This window comes from Nomascus leucogenys, chromosome 15, assembly GCF_006542625.1.
Source record: "Nomascus leucogenys isolate Asia chromosome 15, Asia_NLE_v1, whole genome shotgun sequence".
NCBI lineage: Eukaryota > Metazoa > Chordata > Mammalia > Primates > Hylobatidae > Nomascus > Nomascus leucogenys.
Genome location: NC_044395.1, coordinates 23,503,340 through 23,512,783, shown reverse-complemented (window position 1 = coordinate 23,512,783; position 9,444 = coordinate 23,503,340). Strand labels below are relative to the sequence as shown.

General features: G+C 36.8%; 1 pseudogene; it reads left to right on the top strand.

The window, feature by feature from the left end:
- Positions 1 to 2,026: 2,026 nt before the first annotated feature.
- Positions 2,027 to 2,156, top strand: LOC115830583 (annotated as a pseudogene).
- Positions 2,157 to 9,444: the final 7,288 nt, after the last annotated feature.

Sequence of the window (9,444 nt, the reverse complement as noted above, 5' to 3'; positions counted from 1 at the left end):
TCACAGGTTCTTAGGAGGATATGTGACCTCGCTGGTCCTCTCTCCCATGGGTCTGTCTTTTGTCTATTTTGGTCATGCCTTATTCTCTCCAAGTCTGTGAAATTCAGAACTTTTTCTTATTCATCTCAGTTTCTCCCCACAGGCCTAGCATGATGATTTCCACAAAGTAATAATAACAACCACTTACTGTGCAGGAGGCTCCATGTTAAGCCTTAAATACATTACCTAATCTAGTCACCACAACAACACTGCAAGGAAACTTCTACCTGTATTGTTCAGAGAAACAAACAAATGCTTAGGGAATTTCATCTGCCGAATGTCACCAAGCTATCAGGTTATAGGTTGGTGCCAGACCCAAGTTCATCTGACTAGAGCCAGAGCTCTAAATCATTAAACTAAAAGACACTTATTAAGTTGAAAGCAGTAAATGCCAAGTGTCAGCCATGTTTGTTAGTAGTAATATAGGATCATTATTATTAAAACCTGAAGCAGATCAACAGAAGCTATATCCCCCGGAATACATTTCTGTCCTTCGGAAAGAGGGAAGGAAAAGGTAACACCCAGAACTACTCTGACAAATCAGATCTTGTACAGTGGCAGAAAAACAAAATGTCAGTAGGCAAGCCCACCATCATGGCCAGCGATAAACCTATCACCTCTTATGGCCTCAAAGCTCATGAGGCAAATTCCACCTCATTTCTTCCAGCAAATACCCTGCATATCAGTGACCACATACAGGCAGATGCTTTGGAATCAAGACTTGATCAAAACAGCAAATATTTTCCAGGAAAACATTTTCCGTGACTTAGAATCAAAAGTCAAACTGCATGGCATAGTTCAAAAGAGGCGACTATGTTTATGCAATGTCTCAAGAAGTGGAAGAAAAGAAAAAAAAATCTGTGAACGTGGTCTAGATGTCTCCAAATATAGGTGTGCTCACATTTTTAAAGAATTTGATATACCAAGATCAAAACTTCTTAAAAAATTGGTTAAAGAGCACTGATTCATATTGTGAAATAAATTTTAGCTTTGCAAAAAGATTCACCATTGACTTCATTTCTTCCATCATTTAATAAATATTTACAGAGTGCTTATTACATGCCATTACCTCTGCCAAGTCTTAATCTTTTCTTTTCATTTAGCCTTTAATCATCTTCTTTCTCATCATTTTTGATTTATGAAAAGCCCCTATCTTATTTTGCTCAGTAATTTATTTATTCATTCATCTACTTTCCCCCTCATTTTCCGTGTCTATTCTTTTTCCTGTCCCCTCATACCCCCATCACCCACCCACCATTCCAATCAGGGCAACTCTTTTCAGTGGTTGATGTTGAAGCTTTTATTTGTAGACATTTGTGCCTGTTCTTATAAGATCTGTATTGTTTGGCATGTACAGATTTTTAATTTATGTAGATGATGTTATATTACACATTTCATGCTGTTTCTTATTTTTTAATTCAGCACAGTGTTGTAAGATCTATCCACATCGATGTAAACATTCTGTGCACCACTTTTAACACCCGCGAAGTATTTTATGGTGTGCGAGCGCTGCATTTCACTTAAGCAGATTGTCTCCAACTTCCTCTTCCACAAACAAAGCATCGATGAACATTCTTATATGCATCTTTTTTCAGAGGCATGTAAAAATTTCCTTGAGGTTACAGCCCAGAGGTGGAATTACTGGGCCAAAGAATAGGTGTATATTTAATCTGACTGCATACAAACAAATTGCTGTCCAAGACTTCCACCAGCAGTTCATTCTTCCACCAGCTTCTCATATTTCCACTTTACCACCAAACCTGGCATTATCCAAGGTCTAAATGTTACCAGTCTGGTAGATGTACTGATAGCAATAGTGTAGTGTGTGTGTGTGTGTGTGTGTGTGTGTGTGTGTGTGTGTGTGTTTAGTGTAATAGTGTAGTGATAGCGTAGTGGTTTATTTTACATTATAATACTAATAAATGTAAGCATGTCTTCATATGCATGTTAACCCTACGGAGTTTCTCTTCTCCAAAATACGTCTCCAATCACCTCTTGGCCTTTTGGCTAAGATCAAGTGTAGTATTTGTTCTTGCCAGTTTAAAATGTCTGTTCATTCCTTTGCCAATTTCTGTACCAGGATTGCCCTTTTTCTTGTTGATCAGCAGAAATTCTTTGCACATCTGTATTCTAGATGTACAATTCTAGATATTTTCAGTTTTACTCAACACAAATTTCTTCACTCTTGTCAGCTGCTAACTTTATTCATAGTGTGCTTTCCTTGAATAGAAATACATACTTTAGGTACATGGACCTATTTTATTTTACTGGTCTCATTGTTCTTGTACCTTATAGTTTTTATTATTATTTATTATAGTACAGCTTAAAGTTTTCAGATAAGTTTATCAAGTTCCTCAAAAAATCCCAGCCAGCATGGTGGCTCATGCCTGTAATTCTAGCACTTTGGGAGGCCGAGGCGGATGGATCACCTGAGGTCAGGAGTTCGAGACCAGCCTGGCCAACATGGCGAAACCCTGTCTCTACTAAAAATACAAAAATCAGCTGGGCGTGGTGGTGGACACCTGTAATCTCAGCTACATAGAAGGCTGAGGCAGGAGAACAGCTTGAACCCAGGAGATGGAGGTTGCAGTGAGCCAAGATCGCACCACTGCACTCCAGGCTGGGTGACAGAGAGAGACTCCCCAGCACCCAAAAAAAAAAAAAACTGAAATTTTTATTGGTTTTCATTGAATTTGTAGATTACTTCAAGCAAGAGTGATATCATTATAAAATTAATTTGGTCCAGCTGCGCATGGGACAGCTCTCCATCTCTTCAGATCATATTCCATGTTTTTTATTATTAGAGTTTTTAAATTTTCTCCACAGAAGTATAGTATATTCTTAAATAAGCTAATTCTCAATTATGTTATAGTTTCTGTTGATATTGTGAATGGCATCTTGTTTTTTATATAATTTTCTAGTTGGTTAGTGATGCTATAGAAAAATTCTAATATTTGAGAGTTTATCTTATTTCTAGAAACCTTGCTGAACTATTTTATTTATTCTAATAGTTTGTTGGTTATCATAGTATTTCTAGGTAGAAGGCGATCTCTTCTGAAAGTAATGGCAGTTTTATTTTTCCCTTCCGATTCTTCCATCTCTTTTTTTTTTCCTTTCCTATGGTGTTGGCCAGTACTATGACCAGTAACAATGGTAACAGTGGTTATTCTTGCCCTGTCCTTGTCTTACAGAAATGACAAATTCCTAAAATTTAAAAAAAAAAAAAAAGATGAAAAATCTTTGAAAGGCCTCATGGACAACAATAGAGGTAAGGTAAAACAAACACTTGGATACATTATAATGAAATTTTAAAACAACTAATACAAAGAGGACATTCTAAAAGCTTACTGAGAAAAAGAATATATTTATAGCTAAGGAACAAGAATCAAAATGACAGTATACTTTTCCACAGCAAAACTAGATGCAAGTGGATAATGAAGAAATATTTTTAAAGTATTTAAGAAAATGAACACTGAACCTATAATTTTAAATCTAGCTAAATTGTCATTCAAATACTGTAGCATAATGAAGATGTCTTCAGACCTACAAGACTCCCATTAAAATTGCTCTTAGAGAAAGCACTCAAATGAAAAGAGTGACCCAGGAGGATGCTGCAAGAACTATGAGAGCAAAAGGTAATCAAATACTGGGTAAAGTCTATTATAGGAATTTTCTTAAAGCTGGGAAAAGGAGAAAATTCATCCATAATAACACAAAACAAAATATCTTTAAAATGACATGATTACACAAGTCCAGAGAACACCATTTATATTATATTATATTTAATTTTCCAAAATGTGGCCCTTGAGGAGATCAAAGAGAAATTGAAATGCACTAATGCTGTCATTTTCTAAGGAGAAAATATAGCTATCAATAAATTTAAGAAATCAATAGGGACAAATAAACATAAAAGTGGATCTGAAGGACAAATAAACATAAAAGTGGATCTGAAGTAAGAGGTAACTGCCACTTTTGTTCTTATTATAAAAACAAAATTTTTTATAACAAAAAATAAAACAAAACAAAAAAGTTAAACTTTTAAACATTCTGTTTAACTTTTTCATAAATGAAATGTTACACATTCTGTTTAACTTGTAATGTTTAAAAGTTTAGCTTTTAAATTTTAAACATTTAACTTTTGAGCATTCTGAGAGAAACTGAATCCTTCTATGAAAAACAGGAAGGATACATTTAAAAATTACAATGAATGGAAAACAGGAATAAGTTGGCTGGATAGGTTCTACTAGCTCAGTAATGATAATGAATTTAAGAAGATTAAACTCACCAATTAAAAGACAGATTTATGCATTTAATTTAAATTACTTTAAAGATCCAATCATGTAAACTTGATTCTAAAACTAAATAAGGTCAATATAAGAAAAGAAAATTATAGGCCATCTAATTTGTGAACATTGATTCAAAAATCCTGAACAAAATATTCGCTTGCTGAATTTAATAGTATATTAAGGACTAATACATCATGATATAATAATAATACAATATAATATGTAAGATTTATCCCAAGAATGCAAGGATGGTTTATTCTTAGAAAACCTATCAAATATAATTCACCATATTGATAAACTTTAGGAGAAAAATTATTAAAGTATCTCAATCAAATATCTAAACACTTGATAAAGTCCAACATCTATTTGTAATTTAAGAAAAATAACTCTTAGAAACTTAGGACTAGAAGGAAACTTCCTTAACTTGATAAAGTTTATATGCCAAAAATCTAGAGTGATGTTATACATAATAGAGAAATTGTAAACAAATTCCCTTTAAGAACAAGTTGCTGGCCCACTGCATTGGCTCACACCTGCAATCCTAGCACCTTGGGAGGCCAAGGTGGGAGGATCGCTTGAGCCCAAAAGTTCAAGACCAGCCTAGACAATATAGTGAGACCTCATTTCCACAAAAAAATTTAAAAATTAGCCAGGCATGGTGGCATGTGCCTGTAGTCCCAGCTACTTGAAGGTGGAGGTTGGAGGATTGCTGGAGCCCAGGAGGTCAAGGTGAGCTGTAATCGTGCCACCGCATTCCAGCCTGAGCAACAAAGAACAAGTTGCCCTATTGCATTTTCATAATTAATTTCCAAACATTTTTACACTCAATTTTACACATAATTTTTTGTATATAGAACACAAAAAATAAAACATATAAATTACACCATGTAATTGTGCCAAGTTCTATTCCAGGCTTTAGGGATATAGCAAAGAAAAAACCAGAAATGTTTAGTATCATATAGCTAGATACCTGGTGTTAGGTAGAAAGAAAATTCATATGACCTTTCAATAAATGATTTGTCATCAACTCAGATATGGACTAGTGCATAGAAAAATCGACGGCCTAGAAGCTCCACAACCTCTAAACTATGAAGATTTTCTATGGCCCAGAAATTCAGGGCAGTTTGTAAAGTCAGATCTATAGAGGATTTCTTGACCTTACAGATGGGAGTAGAGAGGAGGACCAGGCTGATTTTAAAGGAGGGCCATGAATCCTGTGTGTATATACATATTTTCCTTGGAAGACAGTTCATAGCGTTCATGAGAGTCTCAAGGTTAAGAACCACTGTTTATTATAAAGAAATACTATGATATCAAATTTTTAAATATATAAAAGATAAGTTGCTTTAGATCCAGTTAGGACAGTAATGGACTCCGAGGTAAAATGGGTAATCCACAGGTAAAATATCGAAGTCCATTGCTGCCTTCAGGCAATTTCCCACATATTCTTTACCTACTGAGTCAGCTAAGCCCATTTCTCATTTCTCTGGCAAATGTATATCATTTCATTCTTATGCATAATTTCCCTCTGGGTTAGGCAGCAGGATATAGTGAAGAGATTATGTAATTTAGAGTCAGAGAGCCTGGTTTAGAATCTGGTTGCAGTGCTAGCAGTGTGGCCTTGGTCACATTGTTTAAACTCCCTAGCTTTAATTTCCTCCTCTTCCAAGTTGAAATAATAATAGTAACTGTTGCATTGATAGGCTAGTATAGAGTTTTCTACATACGCTAATTTTATTGTACCATTCAGATCAAGAGAATATATCACTGAATTCTCTTTCATATCTTTGTTCTCAAAATTTATGCACACTAGGGAGCCCTTCAAACTTCACCAATTTCTAGTTTTCCAAGAAAAGATCAGGCCCTGCTACCCTTATCTGAAGAAGCAGTAAGATTCAAACCACCTCTCATCTTCTCAAGTTCCCAGACATCATCTGCAAATATGGCTGACAGCTGGATGGCAGGTTCTTTTCTAGGAAGAGGCCTAATCATTGGAATTTTACTTTTATTGTGCCTTCAATAATTAGACACTGTGACTAGGCACAATGAAAAGGAAATCATATTCATCTGATCAAATAGAGATTGCATCAACCCAAGTGGCGCCTGGATGAGTGCCAGTGTTCAGAAGCCAGGGCTTTATTGTGTGTGACAGCCTGGCCTCCACGGCAGGCTGGAAGGTGCTCAACTCTCTTTATGACCATTCCTGAACTCCTTCTGGTACTAGACAGATGGCCTCTAGCCACTCTGACAAACTTGCATTAACACAGGCAGCTGGCAAGTGTCCATGCCCCATTTTGCAGATGAGCAAACCAAGGACCAGGTGGCTTTAATTATTACCTATGGCCTGAGACTGCCGTAAATGATCTTGGAAGATAATCAAGAAGGCCTGATAGTTATTACTTTTGGTGCTATTATGCCATGGAGTTTGGGGGGAAATAGTCTTTGCAAAAAGAAAATGTTTCTGGGCTATTCTACTCACCATGTGGTCTGTCCAAGGCAGAGAGACCTTTTTTTTTTCTTTACCATTACTGAGCACTACACACTGAATAATGGGCTTTATTTGACAGTTTTGCCTCCATATTACCAACATTATTTTTCCCCACTTCCCGCACAGTCAGTGGCCACCTTTAAGAAATATTTTCCATGATACCTCTACAAATACTTATTGAGCACAAACTTTGTGCTGGAAATAATGTTAGGGATAACAAGGTAAGAAAGTCCCTATGCTCAAACAAGTTATTGCTGGTATGAAAAACCTGATATATTTTTCTTATAACTGAAAATCCCACAAGAATTCCTAGAGAACAGTTCCATCTAAATTACATGAGATACTTACTATAAAGAGATATTCATTGGGACCCACCTGTAGAGAACCTGACTCAGTAGATCTGGAGTGGCCATGACTCGGTTGGTTGGTTGGTTGGTTTGGAGGTGTTTTGTTGTTTTTTTTTTTTTAATTTCATGTGACATTGCTTTGGGATTTTGGAAGCACAACCCTAGACAACCAAACACTAGTCCTTCCTTTTTTCTCATGATCTCCTTTTCTATCTATCCCCTTTCAAGTTTTCTTCATTGGAATGCCCCTAGAATGCCCTGATTACCAAGAAAAACAAAACCCTCCAGCTTAAGTGTAGCATGGAACATCCTTTGTCTAGCTAAACACATAACCATCATTTCCCACACACAGGAGGGATCTTGGCTTCATGAACACCCCACACCCAGAAACAATCGCATTCCTATGGTTCTCCCAAGGAATAGCGATCCAGTGACCCTATGACCTGGCACACACTCTGCCTGTCCAGGACTCAAAGCTCTCAGCCTCACTTCTTCTCTGTGCAGCATTTAAAAGCCCACAAGGGGCCAGAGCCCCCCAGAAACCATATATCGGGATGCTGGTGGTTTGATCAATTACTGACCAATGCCCTGTTCCCCTTGAGCTAAAGGCTCAAAGGAGTAAAGTGAAAGGAGTTTGTCCAGTGATCGAGGTAATACTTTGCCAATCATCCTTCTTTCTGAAGATGCCACACAGGAACCTCCTCCTCTTCCTCTTCCTGAAACTTCAAGCCCTCCAATGACTCAGGAGTTTCACCAGGTGTATTTCATGATTTGTGCCAAAACACCATGAAAATAGGAATTACAATAAAGCCAAAGTCCATTTCCTTATGAATCAAAGGTATAGTTTCCTATAAAAAGAAAAAGGATCCAACATGTGAAGACAAGTCTATTTGCATGCATGCCATGCTCCTGGGCAACTTTCGGTCATGGGTGGAGCTATAGGGCTGGCAACTGTGCTGCTGTTTTTCAACTACCACTTCTGTAATTTGGTGGGAAAGTAACTTGAATAAATGAATGAATGAAGAGACAGAGAAAATGAAAAGGAGATATAAATAGAAACGTCAGTGTAGGAATCAAAAAAGGAAAGAATGAGAAAGAGATAATGACAACTCAAAATTTTAGACATCTTGAAGATCCAAAAGAAAAAAAGAAATCTGCTTCCAAAGACAGAGCAGTCAATTCAATTAAGGATTAACTCTACATGAGGCATTTGTTGGCCACAGTAACACTAGAGTGAGACTAACAAACAAAGTAAGCTAAGCCTGGCCTCACTGAACCCAGAGACAAAGTCTGACATTCAGTCAATATTGGGTATCCATGATCCGTGGTCCACCAAAGTGCACAATGCCCAGAATATAGAAAAGACTCTATAAATGGTAGCTAGTACTGTTATTACTATTTTTTCATTAATAATGAATGTGAAAGATTTTGACTTGAGCCCAGTGTTGCTATCACTATCTGTGGGAGAAAATACTAATTTTCTTTTAGAAAAAGGTATAATAAATGTAACAGGTGCACAATAAATATAAACTGATTGGCATAAGTACGTTTTTCTTTTTAAAAAACTCTCTTAATTAATGTGTCCCACAAATAGACACAATCACGCCATAAAAAAAACAAAAGTGGAGGGAGGCAGAAGGAGATAAAACAACTCCAGGAGTTCCATGTGTGTCTTCCAGCTCACAAAGCCAACGAAAGCTAAGACTTCTGGAGCATTGACCATATGTGAGGAACTGTTCTAAATACTTTACACATACTAGTTCATTTAATCCTCATAACAATGCTTTGAAGTATTAGCCTCATTTGACATATGAGGAAACACAGTGAGATTAAGAAACTTGGCTAAAATGCACAGTTTATAAGGAGAAGAGCCAGGATTATAATCTGGGCAATATGACTCCATAGCTTATAATCACCACATCACATTATTCCCCACAACACGCACACACACAAGAAAGTTAAGTCCCAGAGAGCTGATCATTCATCCATCCATCCATCCATTCATTCATTCATGCACTCATTCATTCAGCAAATATTTGCTGAATGTCATCCCACTGTCACCCAGTCTGTATTTGGCATTAAGGATGGAAGAGTGAACAAGGAAAGTAAGCCTCCTGACTTCTTAGAGCTTACATTCCAGTGGAAGTGGGGAGAGGTAGAGGAGAGGCAGCCAGAACAAATGTCTTGTCATCAGAACAAAGAAAGCAGTGGGTCAGAAAGTATCTTTCAAAATCAACATCTTGGGCACATTCAGAAAAGCATTTCTAAAAACTCAGCTAAGGGA